This window comes from Pseudorca crassidens, chromosome 3 (genome assembly GCF_039906515.1).
Source record: "Pseudorca crassidens isolate mPseCra1 chromosome 3, mPseCra1.hap1, whole genome shotgun sequence".
In the NCBI taxonomy this organism is placed as follows: domain Eukaryota; kingdom Metazoa; phylum Chordata; class Mammalia; order Artiodactyla; family Delphinidae; genus Pseudorca; species Pseudorca crassidens.
In genome coordinates, this window is record NC_090298.1 from 127,929,601 (window position 1) to 127,941,187 (window position 11,587).

The following is an 11,587-nucleotide window of genomic DNA, read 5'->3' on the forward strand; positions in this document are numbered from 1 at the left end:
TAGGATGAGAAAATTGCATTGCAAGCTGGTTAGAACGTTCAGAGAGATGATTCCAAGTGTTAAAATATAGAGGCGAGCCTTTACAGAGAGTGTCATCTTAATTCAGGAAATGTTTTGTCAACCAGTGTTATCCTTTGCCCAACTCTTAAATGTCTGTACAGATCCTCAGGAGCTGATCTTTACTGCACCTTTGTACTGTTCAGGTTGGTGTGAGCTGTGTTCCTGTCGTTAGGCAATAAAGGGCACTTTGGCGCTTACTGATCTGAGCTGCCCGTGGGGCTTCCAGAACAAGAGCAAAGTGGAATCACTGAGACCACAGGTGATAGGGGCACCTCTGGCTCACATATGGGCAGCCCACATATGGTATTATTTTGTTTGTCTCTCTCCATTTTTCTTAAATTTACAACTTCAAATTTTCTTTGCTTTCAAAAACTAAGTGAGACAGAAATTTCTTTTTTAAAAAAACTTTTAGCCCGCCGCCGCCACTACTGTAGCATTCAGGGCCCCTCAATGCAGGCGGCGGAGGCGGAGGCCGTGGCGGAGGGATGGCCGACGCAACAAACCCGAGGTGCTTAAGGCTGCTGGCGACGACAGACAGCATCCGCAGCCTGCGGAGCCGCCGGGGAAAACCTCACCCGCCCGAGCAGGAGAAGCAGCCGCTGCAGCACAGCGGCAGCTCCAATGGCGTTAAAATGGAGAATGATGAATCAAAGAAGAGAAACCTGAATTAAAAGAAAAGTCTACAGGAAATAAGAGGGTCAATGGATTTCATCCTCATTCAAAAGACAAGAATTCAGGCACTGGAGAAAGGAAGGGTCCAAATCGTAACAGAGTTTTTATTAGCAACATCCCATATGACATGAAATGGCAAACCATTAAAGATCTAATAAGAGGAAAAGTTGGGTCAGGTTACATACGTGGAGCTCTTTAAGGATGCGGAAGGAAAATCAAGGGGTTGTGGTGTGGTTGAATTCAAAGATGAAGAATTTGTCAAGAAAGCACTGGAAACTATGAACAAATATGATCTTAGTGGAAGACCCTTGAATATCAAAGAGGATCCTGATGGAGCAAATGCTCGTAGGGCATTGCCACTGACAGGGGGATCATTTCCAGGAGGACATGTACCCAACATGGGATCAGGATTGATGAATTTACCACCTTCCATTCTCAATAATCCAAACGTTCCTCCTGAGGTTATCAGTAATTTGCAGGCTGGGAGACTTGGTTCCACAATTTTTGTTGCTTGGTTCCACAATTTGTTGCTTCAAAGTTGGTTGGAAGGAGCCAAAGGAAGTGTTCAGCGTAGCTGGAACTGTAAAGCGGGCAGATATTAAAGAAGACAAAGATGGCAAGAGCAGAGGAATGGGCACAGTCACTTCTGAACAGGCAATTGAAGCAGTTCAAGCAATTTCTATGTTCAATGGGCAGGTTTTGTTTGATAGACCTATGCCTGTGAAAATGGATGACAAGTCTGTCCCTCATGAAGGCTACCGTTCATATGATAGTAAAACACCACAATTACCACGTGGTCTTGGAGGCCCTGGAATGGGACTTGGTCCATGTGGACAGCCTATTAGTGCCAGACAGTTGAACGTAGGTGGTGGAATGGGAAATTTAGGTCCAAGTGGTATGGGAAAGGATGGTTCAGGTTTTGAAGGAATGAATAGAACTGGAGGAGGAATTGGGTTTGGTGGTCTGGAAGCAATGAATAGCATGGGAGGATTTGGAGGAGTTAGTCAAATGGGAGAGCTATACCGTGGTGCGATGACTAGTAGCATGGAGAGAGATTTTGGACGTGGTGATATTGGAATAAATCGAGGCTTTGGAGATTCCTTTGGTAGCCTTGGTGGTGGAATGGGTGGCATGAACAGTGTGACTGGAGGAATGGGGATGGGACTGGATCAGATGAGTTCCAGCTTTGACAGAATGGGACCAGGTATAGGAGCTGTCCTGGAAAGGACTATCAATATGGATCGAAGATTTTTATCAGGTCCAATGGGAAGTGGAATGAGAGACAGAATAGGCTCCAAAGGCAGCCAGATATTTGTCAGAAATGTCATGTAATGTTTGCAGAAATAAAAATGGAGAATGGAAGGTCAAAAGGCTGTGGAACAGTCAGATCTGACTCCCCAGGATCAGCTGAAAAAGGCTGCAGAATAATGAATGGCATAAAAATCACTGGCAGAGAAATTGATGTTCTCTTGGATCATAATGCATAATTTGAAACCACGGTTGGAACATTCTTACATCTGTTTTGCTGAATCTCTTAGTAAAAGTCATTTTTTTAAGTAATACTGTATGCTTACAAAAGTTGTAAAAATGTACTTTTAAAACTCCCACCAGCTTTTAACAGTATAGTGTTAAATATACTCTGATTTTTGTTAATCTCAAGTTTGGATTTTTAAAGACAGCAAGTCTGGTCGTTCAGTTTAAATGAATGGTTGTACTATTTTTAATGAAATAAGCCATTTTCATGTTGTTTTCAGTTCTACGTAGTGGGATTTGTTTGTTCAAGTGTCCCCAGCTTTTATCAACGTATTGTAAGGTAAAACATAGGTGGTTTTTTCAAACCTTCTGTTTAATATATGTAATTGTTCTTGAAAAGCAAGGGCTCAGACAAATTAGGATATGATCTTGGTTGGTTTTAAATTACTTTTTGTTGGTGATAAAGAATTATTGTAAGTTTTAGATTCTAAAGTTCAGAATATTTTTCATTTGACTTAAATGAAGAAATGGAGTTTTCTTTCTCTGCCCTTCCCCATCATTCACATTTTCCACATAACACTATTAACATTAACCGCCACAGCCCCTTATTTTATTATTTCCAATAATTCCAAGTTCATATAGAACTGATAATGTTGCAATCCCCAAGTATAGTAATAGGCAGATTACTCCCAACTTTCTGTCTAGTTTCCAGCCATTAAGATGAACTGCTAAGAAAAGAAAAATAATTGAAATGTTGAGAAAGATGGTTATGTAAGTTAGTCCTCTACTGTTCACTTCTACAGGAGCAGATGCATTTATAAATGCAGTTTTAATAAACCATGGAACTCCTAGGCACAGCATATCGAACACGTTGGATCCCACAGTGGTAGACATAGCCATATCTCCTTTGCCTGCAAAAAAAGCATGTTGTTAAAATATGCATACCAATACTGTATTTTATTAATAAGCTTCATAAGAATAAACACTGGATACTTCTTCCGTTTGTTTTGGAAAATTGTTGTGTCAGAGCAAAAGTTACTGAGTTTGTATTTTTGAATTTTGGGGGGGGTTAGTGTTTGAAGTCTTAACATTTATTTATCCAATAATTATCTATTTATTAAACCATTTTTCAATAAGATATGTAGATTACTTGTTTTTCATCGTAACGTGGTTAATTATGATTTACTGCACATTTCAGATGAATATTATTTGGGGGTTTAGATTCAGTGAAATTAATCTGCTATTAAATAGTAAATCCTTCCTCTTGAGTCACTCCTTTTTTTTTACTTCAAAGTATGTTACTGAGGAAATAAATATTTTAAAGTTACCTTTGCTCAGTGTATTTCAGCCAGGCTTTTAAGAATGGACATTGCAGTTTGACAGACCTACTTCTTACCTTTTCCTAGAACAAACACACTTGCGATCGTGTCTGGTACGCTTGTTCCTGCTGCTAATAAAGTAAGACACATTACTGTATCTGGAATTTCTAATGTGTCCCCTGTAATAAACATAGATATTACAAGTTCCAAATCTTATAGATTCACTAACTGTTCTCGGCAGATATTTCTTTCCTGAAAAAGAAAATAGGCATATTTAGATTTCAGAACCAAGATGTACTTACTTAGATTTTAGCTAGCAAAATATTTGAATAATATTGGTGAATTGGTAACCCGAGTAGCACAGATTTTTAATGGCAGATATTGTTATTTGATACACAAAATTCTACCAAGGAGTAATTTCCCTACCTGCTATGCTTACAGAAGTTTTGGATGTCCACTGTTATCAAGGCTGTTGCTTAAAATACGCTAATGAGATTGGTCATTTTCTCTTTTCCTTTTTAAAAACATTTCCTAAAGAGGTCAGATTTAAGCAAATTATTTATAGCTGTTTTTAAGCTGTAAATGTGTTAACATGGTATGCATTTTTAAAGTCCCACTTTAGTGACAGACCTTAGTTTAGTGTTTTCTTTGGGAAATCATAAATCTGAGGAAAACAAAATAGGATTCTGCTTGAGTCTTTCTATCTTTATGGTCCGAGTTTAATACTTCTGTTAAATCTGATGTCAGTTCAACATTTTTAATAAACGTATTCATTTTGGGAAACAGAACTAGAGGGAAGTTTAAAAAAAAGTAAATGTAGCTGCTCTTAATATTGTAATTGAAAACTTACTTTAGAATTTTTTTCTTAAAATGTTAATTAAAAGAACTTCAAGTAGCATGTTTATTGCATACTTATATGTTGATATTGGAATTGCAGTTGGTTGTTAATTTTGTTACTGGTTTGCCAGAGTTCATATGTACATAAATAACACTAATATTTATCAAAAATTTTTTTAAAATTTTATATTGGAGTTTAGTTGATTAACTGTTGTGTTAGTTTCAGGTGTACAGCAAAGTGATTCAGTTATACATATACATGTATCTATTCTTTTTCAGATTCTTTTCCCATTTAGGTTATTGCAGAATATTGAGCAGAGTTCCCTGTGCTATACAGTAGGTCCTTGTTGGTTATCTATTTTATATGAGTAGTGTGTATATGTCAATCCCAAACTCCCAATATATCCCTCCCCCCCCAGCTTTCCCCTTTGGTAAGCATAAGTTTGTTTTCTAAGTCTGTGAGTGTGTGTCAGTTTTGTAAATAAGTTCATTTGTATCATTTTTTTGAGATTCTGCATGTAAGCGATATCATATACTTGTCTTTCTCTGTCTGACTTACTTCGCTTTAGTATGATAATCTCCACATCCATCCATGTTGCTGCAAATAGCATTATTTCCTTCCTTTTTAATGGCTGAGTAATATTCCATTGTATATATGTACCACATCTTCTTTATCCATTTATCTGTCAGTGGACATTTAGGTTGCTTCCATGTCTTGGCTATTGTGAATAGTGCTGCTGTGAACGTTGGGGTGCACGTATCCTTTTGAACCATGTTTTTCTCTGGATATATGCCCAGGAGTAGGATTGCTGGATCATATGGTAGCTCTATTTTTAGTTTTTTAAGGAACCTCCATACTGTTCTCTGTAGTGGCTGTACCAATTTACATTCCCACCAACAGAGTAGGAGGGTTTCCTTTTCTCCACACCCTCTCCAGCATTTATTGCTTGTAGATTTTTTGATGATGACCATTCTGTCTTGTGTGAGGTGATATCTCATTGTAGTTTTGATTTGCATTTCTCTAATAATTAGCTATGTTGAGCATCTTTTCATGTTGCTGTTGCCCATCTGTATGTCTTCTTTAGAAAAATGTCTATTTAGGTCCTCTGTCCATTTTTTTTTTAAATACTACTCTTTATTTATTTATTTATTTTTGGCTGCTTTTGGGTCTTCATTGATGCACACAAGCTTTCTCTAGTTGCAGTGAGCGGGGGCTACTGTTCATTGTGGGGTGTGGGCTTCTCATTGCAGTGGCTTCTCTTGTTGTGGAGCACGGGCTCTAGGCATGTGGGCTTCAGTAGTTACAACACGCGGGCTCAGTAGTTGAGGCATGCAGGCCCTAGAGTGCAGGCTCAGTAGTTGTGGTGCATGGGCTTAGTTGCCCTGCGGCATGTGGGATCTTCCTGGACCAGGGATCGAACCCGTGTCCCCTGCATTGGCAGGCAGATTCTTAACCACTGTGCCACCAGGGAAGTCCCCTGTCCATTCTTTTAATTGGGTTGTTTGTTGTCTCTCTCAATTTTTAAAATTTGAATTTGTGGTCAACATTTAAAAATCAAAAGATAGCTAATAAAAATGTAAAGTTCCAGTGTCTTTGAAAATGAGAATATCTGGTTATACTCAGCCCACATTACTGCATGGTAAAAATTGGCTGGGGTAGCCTCTCTCCTCCCTTCAGTCGCTGGACTTGCTAGTTTCCCCCACTCCCCACCAGGCCTCAGTGTGTTCTCAACACTGAGACTGAGTGGCAGCTGCTATCTGTTCACTCACACTTGGTCTGCTTTACTTGTTTCCATTGCCTACCTCGTTCTGCAGACATTGGAATTGGCAGCTGTTTGCACAGAGCTGATTATACTCCTTACGTTCAAAGGATGTGTTGACCTTTGCTACCCATGAGGAAGTCAGGGCAGGGATTATTGTGCCCATTTTCCAGATTGGAAAACTGAGGCCCAAAGTTAAACAAGTTGCCCAGGATCACATAGCAACTTTAGTGCTGAGATGGGAGTAGTTTTATGGATGCTTAAGCTTTGCATTTGGTTTGTAATTTTTGACTATGAGAACATGGAGACATTTAATTTTTTCCCACTGTCCTCTGGTCCCACAACTATAAAAAGAGAATACTGGTTTAGATTAGTACTTTCCAGACTTCGTGGATTTCTAAAATTCCCAAAAAATTGGGGTACCCAAACACAGGGTTGTCAACATTGGTATCAACTTACAAAACAAAACCCCAAACATTTGCTACCACCACTATTTCATAAAAGAAGGGATAAATAATAACTATAAAAGACGGAAGAACATAGTCTCAGAATAAAGGGGGTTTCTTTCATCAAAGTGTCTATGCATATGTACACATATTATTAAACATTTCCTTAATTTTCCATTTCACCATGGCAGATAGAGGTACTAGTTTTGGGGGAGTGGCTGGCTTGGGAGATCTTTAAGGTTATGCCTAGCTTACTCATTCTAGATCTTTTTTTTTTCCAGTGCTGTAGTGAGAGCCAGTTCACCAAGCCAGCCCCCAAATATACATCAGAATATCTGCAGTGTCCTGGGCAGTTATTTGGGCACATGCCCTTCTGGTTTCTCTTCTGTTCCTGTTTCCAGATCCTCTGGCCTTCATGAGTAGAAAGAAATCACCTGGTCCTTATGAAAAGATTATTCAGTAGTTGGGAGTTAGTTTCTGGTCACAAATGGAGTGTTCACTGGATAGAACCATGCTAAGGGCTCTCTGAGGGGGTGACAAATAAGAAGCTGGACACAGGGCCTGCCTGATCTCAGAAAGTACCAATTCTGAGAAAACAGTCTTAGAAAACTGGAGAAAAATAAGCTTTACAGGAGAGGTCGAGAGAGAAGTGGTTGAGTTCCAATTCTGCTACCAATTTACTGTGCAACCTTGGACAATCCACCCCCCCCCCCCCCCGCCCCCGTGCCTGAGTTTCATTCTCCATAAAGCAGAGGGATTGGGTTGGATGCTTTAAGCTTTCTTTTAGTTCCCATATGCGATGATTTAATGTAATTCAGTTCATAAAATCAAAATATAAATGGGGAAGGCTCTTACAGGTCATCTAGTAGAAGTACCCTTCTGTCTATTTAACTACATGCAAATGAAACCTCTCAGCCACAGCTTCAAGGGACCCCAGATGTCCCTTCCATCCCTCAGAGCAGTGCTTTGCTCTGAGAGAGGCAGGGAGGTGGAGTGGTGGAGTTACCCAGTGTACCATTCGTGGGTTAGGAAAGGGCCTTCTTGTTTCATTAAGAGCCCAACTTTCCTGTCCCTAGGCTACAGGGCTCTTAGGAGGAGCAATCTTCCTTTTCTGCTGTGTTCGTTGACTCCAGTTTACCTTTTCTTTTTATTTTCAGTTAGGAGCAAATTATGACCACCTCTGTGGGTTTACTTACTTGCTGAAATTTTTTTCTTTGGAACCTCAGGGAATGTGGGGTAGAAGGGGTGGGTGGGACTCACGGGTCCTTAGAATATCAGGGTTGGAGAGACACACAGAGAGGATCCAGTTTGGATCCCCAGCTGAAGTGTGAGTCACTCCAGTCACCTTCCTATCAAATGCTTATCCAGCCTTCCCTTGACTACCAAAGAGAAGCGCTCTGTATTTTGGCGTAACACTGAGTGATGTTCCTTTTACTGAGCTGAAATCTCTTTTCTGTGATTTTTTACCAGTTGTTTCTGGCTCTGTCCTCTGCAGCCACTCAAGAGAAATCTGTTTCCTTTTCAGTTCTGAGGTCAGACCTGTAGACTTTTCTTGCAGCTGAGCATTTCCTGCACCCTCACCCATTTCTCTTTTGATATAATTTGTAAACTTTCTCCTTGGGCCTCACCCTGATTTGCTTATTCAGTTTCTTTCAACAAGTGAGTAATTTTTATCATACAACAAATGAGTAATATTTACTAAGTGCCTACCATACGCTAGGTATTGTGCTGGGTGTTGGTGATGGAGTGGAGATTAAAACCCGCTTCCTGGCTTCTGGGATGTGGTGAGAAGAACATGCCGTTGAGTGAGGAATTCGAAGTTGGAGTGGTTGGGTTTGAACTCCAGCTCTACCACTTACCATTTTGTGCCATTGGACAAGTTGTTCAACCTCTCGGATCCGCAGTTTCCCCATCTGTTGAATGGAGGGAAATAATAACGACTACTTCATTAGGGTTATTAGTAGTTAATAAATAAAAAGTGCTTATCTATTTTGATGATCTATCCCTATGTTTCTAAATATTGAAGGTTAAAATAATTCAATTTGCAAAAGCAAGTGCTTAGAGTCAAGCCTGGCACATTCTAAACACTGAAAAAATGTTAGCTCTGGTTACTGTGATGGAGCAGAAGACACTGAGGTGTATAGACTGAGGAATTCTCTAAGCTACTTCACTAAGGAAGTAGCTTTTAAGCTGAGGTTTTGCAAGGTGGGCAAGAGCTGGTTAGGTGTCAAGGGAGAGGAGAGCAGTTCGGACAGAGGAAACAGCGTGTGCAAAGGTCCTGAGGAGAAGATCTTGGCACGTGGCAGGAGCTGAAAGCAAGCCAACGTGGATGGCACTTTGTTAGTGAGAGAGGGAGAGCAGTGGGGGACATGGGGCTGGAGTGGTGACTAGGGCTGTGTAACGCAGGACTGCATATGTCATTTGAAGGACTTAGGTATTCTAAGAGCAATGGCCAGCCAAAGGGCTTTAAGTGGTGGAGAAGCATGACAAAGATTTGCTTTTTAAGATCACTCTGGGGCTTCCCTGGTGGCGCAGTGGTTGAGAGTCCGCCTGCTGATGCAGGGGACACGGCTTCGTGCCCCGGTCCGGGAGGATCCCACATGCCACGGAGCGGCTGGGCCCGTGAGCCATGGCCGCTGAGCCTGCGCATCCGGAGCCTGTGCTCCGCAACAGGAGAGGACACAACAGTGAGAGGCCCGCGTACCGCAAAAAAAAAAAAAAAAAAAAAAAAAGATCACTCTGGCTTCTCCATGGATTCTGAATACATGGAATTCTTTGGAATCCATGTCTTTTAATTTGTACCCTCTTATTAGTGCAACCAAGGATCATATTTGTTCTTTAGGCGGTCTTAAAAAAACAGTGGCTCATATCCAGGGTCTTATTACAAAGGCCTTGCTTTCACTTACTAGTCTTCAAACGCCCCAAAGAATTATGTGATAAAGGCTTAAAGTATTATCCTATATAGAAAAGTGACAATCGTTTAGGTTGGAAATCTTTAGATTATGGGAGCACAAACTCCACCTGTATGGGTTCTGGCATTGTAACCGGTGGTGGCGAGGAAGATCTTCAGATAGTCCTGAAATCCTGAGGTGGTCTGAGCCCTCTGCTCTCCAGGCATGGGTGCCTTTGACTGTGCACCATTTTGGGATGCCCATGGAGTCGAGTGAGGCCTTTGAACCAAGTCTTGGGTGGAGAGACAATTCTTTTACGAGGTACCATGCCCCCACTCCTTTCCGGTCAATGGAACTAAAATAATAGGGCAAGAGTTAGGTGGATTGTAAGTGACCCATTGACATCAGAAGGACAGGTCAAATAATTTATTTTCTTCTAAATCTGGACTATGCTGCTATAACTCCCAGGAACTATTTTTAGCACCCATCACTCTTGTTCTACTTGTGAGCATTTGTTGGAGTGTGCACACACGCACACATACACACTGCTTAAAGAGACACACACACTCACATGTCCTCAAACGGAAGCAGGTGTGAGCACGTATACACGAGTGACCTTGATCACAAGAGCATGTCCAGCCTCCCAACTCACAGTGTCTCCCCTTGACCTACAGACTCACACATCCCTGCAAGCACATCCCACACAGGCCTGCCTTTAGATCTGAAGAGGTCATCTGGCCATCTCCTGCTTCCTTCTGTGTCCTGGTTAACTGCCTGAGAAGTGGTTAGGATCTTGCTGCTCAAAGTGATGTTGGTAGACCAGCAGCATTGGCTGGCATCGCCTGGGGGCTGTTAAAAAGGCAGACTCTCAGGCGCTACCCCAGGCCTCCTGCGTCAGAATCTGTCTTTTAACAAGATCCCCAGGTGGTTTGTATGCAAACTGAAGTTTGAGAAGCCCTTAGCTAAAGTATTTGCCTTCTTTGGTAAACACAGCTGCAGCTCCAACCAGAGGAACTCTGCTTTTATGTTTTACGCCAATGGCTTCCACAGAGGATTTTGCTGGAAGAGAGGGCTCCCCTGCTAGGGTGAGTGTGAAACTGCCACACCACACTGTGGGCTCTCCGGCTTATAGGATCTGGTCTCCTCTCAGAGCTGCCTCTGTGGCTGCATTCTTCTATCTGGGACCTTCTCATAAACTTTTCCTGTTTGCTTTGCTGTTTGTTTCTCTCTTGCCTCCTCTCCCTTTGCACGGCTAAATCCCTTGCAAGAGCAGATCTGTCAGTTTCAATTTAGCCATCTCATAGGCTTCCAGTTCACTGTGTCTCTTTACTAATACTGAGCACACTTGGAATTATGTGCTCAAGTCCACCTCTCCAAGAGATTACAAACTCCATCAGGTGAGGAATTACGTCTGTCTTGTTACCTGTATAGGCACACAATAAATATGCATTCAAAGAATGAATGATAAAGGTAGCTTATTCTAAGAGGAGTATGAGTAAGTCATTCACTCATTCATTCATTCACGCAGAAAACATTTCTTGAGCATCTACTGTGTACCAAGCAGTGTATGGAGTCCTGGGAACATACATAGCTCAGGTCTGGGTCCTGACTTTGTTGCTCAGTGTCTAGTAGGTGGAGATGGACGTGTAAACCCCTAGGTACAGGTGGAAGCCCATATCGGTTACCATGAGACACAAGGGAAGAAGGGGCTGATTGTATCTTGTCCCTGCGATGGTTTGTTAATATCTCAGCCAGGCTTTGAGCTGCTTTGTTTCTCTCTCAGTGAGGAACTGGCTATTCCAAGGCTTAGAGGACATTCTAAATCTTGATTCTGAACTTTTCTTAATTTCCACGGGTAAATTTCTCAAGCATAAATATTGATTTTTAATGAATAAATCTCTGACTTCTCTCTTTTTTTTTTTTTTTGCGGTACGTGGGCCTCTCACTGTTGTGGCCTCTCCCATTGCTGAGCACAGGCTCTGGACGTGCAGGCTCAGCGGCCATGGCTCACAGGCCCAGCCGCTCTATGGCATGTGGGATCTTCCCGGACCGGGGCACGAACCCGTGTCCCCTGCATCAGGACTCTCAACCACTGCGCCACCAGGGAAGCCCTGACTTCTCTTTTTGTT

The 11,587-nt window shown here is 41.7% G+C and overlaps 1 pseudogene; it reads left to right on the forward strand.

Moving 5' to 3' along the window:
• The first annotated feature begins 677 nt into the window (after nt 1–677).
• On the forward strand, nt 678–3,164 carry LOC137220842 (myelin expression factor 2 pseudogene; annotated as a pseudogene).
• The last annotated feature ends 8,423 nt before the right edge of the window (nt 3,165–11,587 follow it).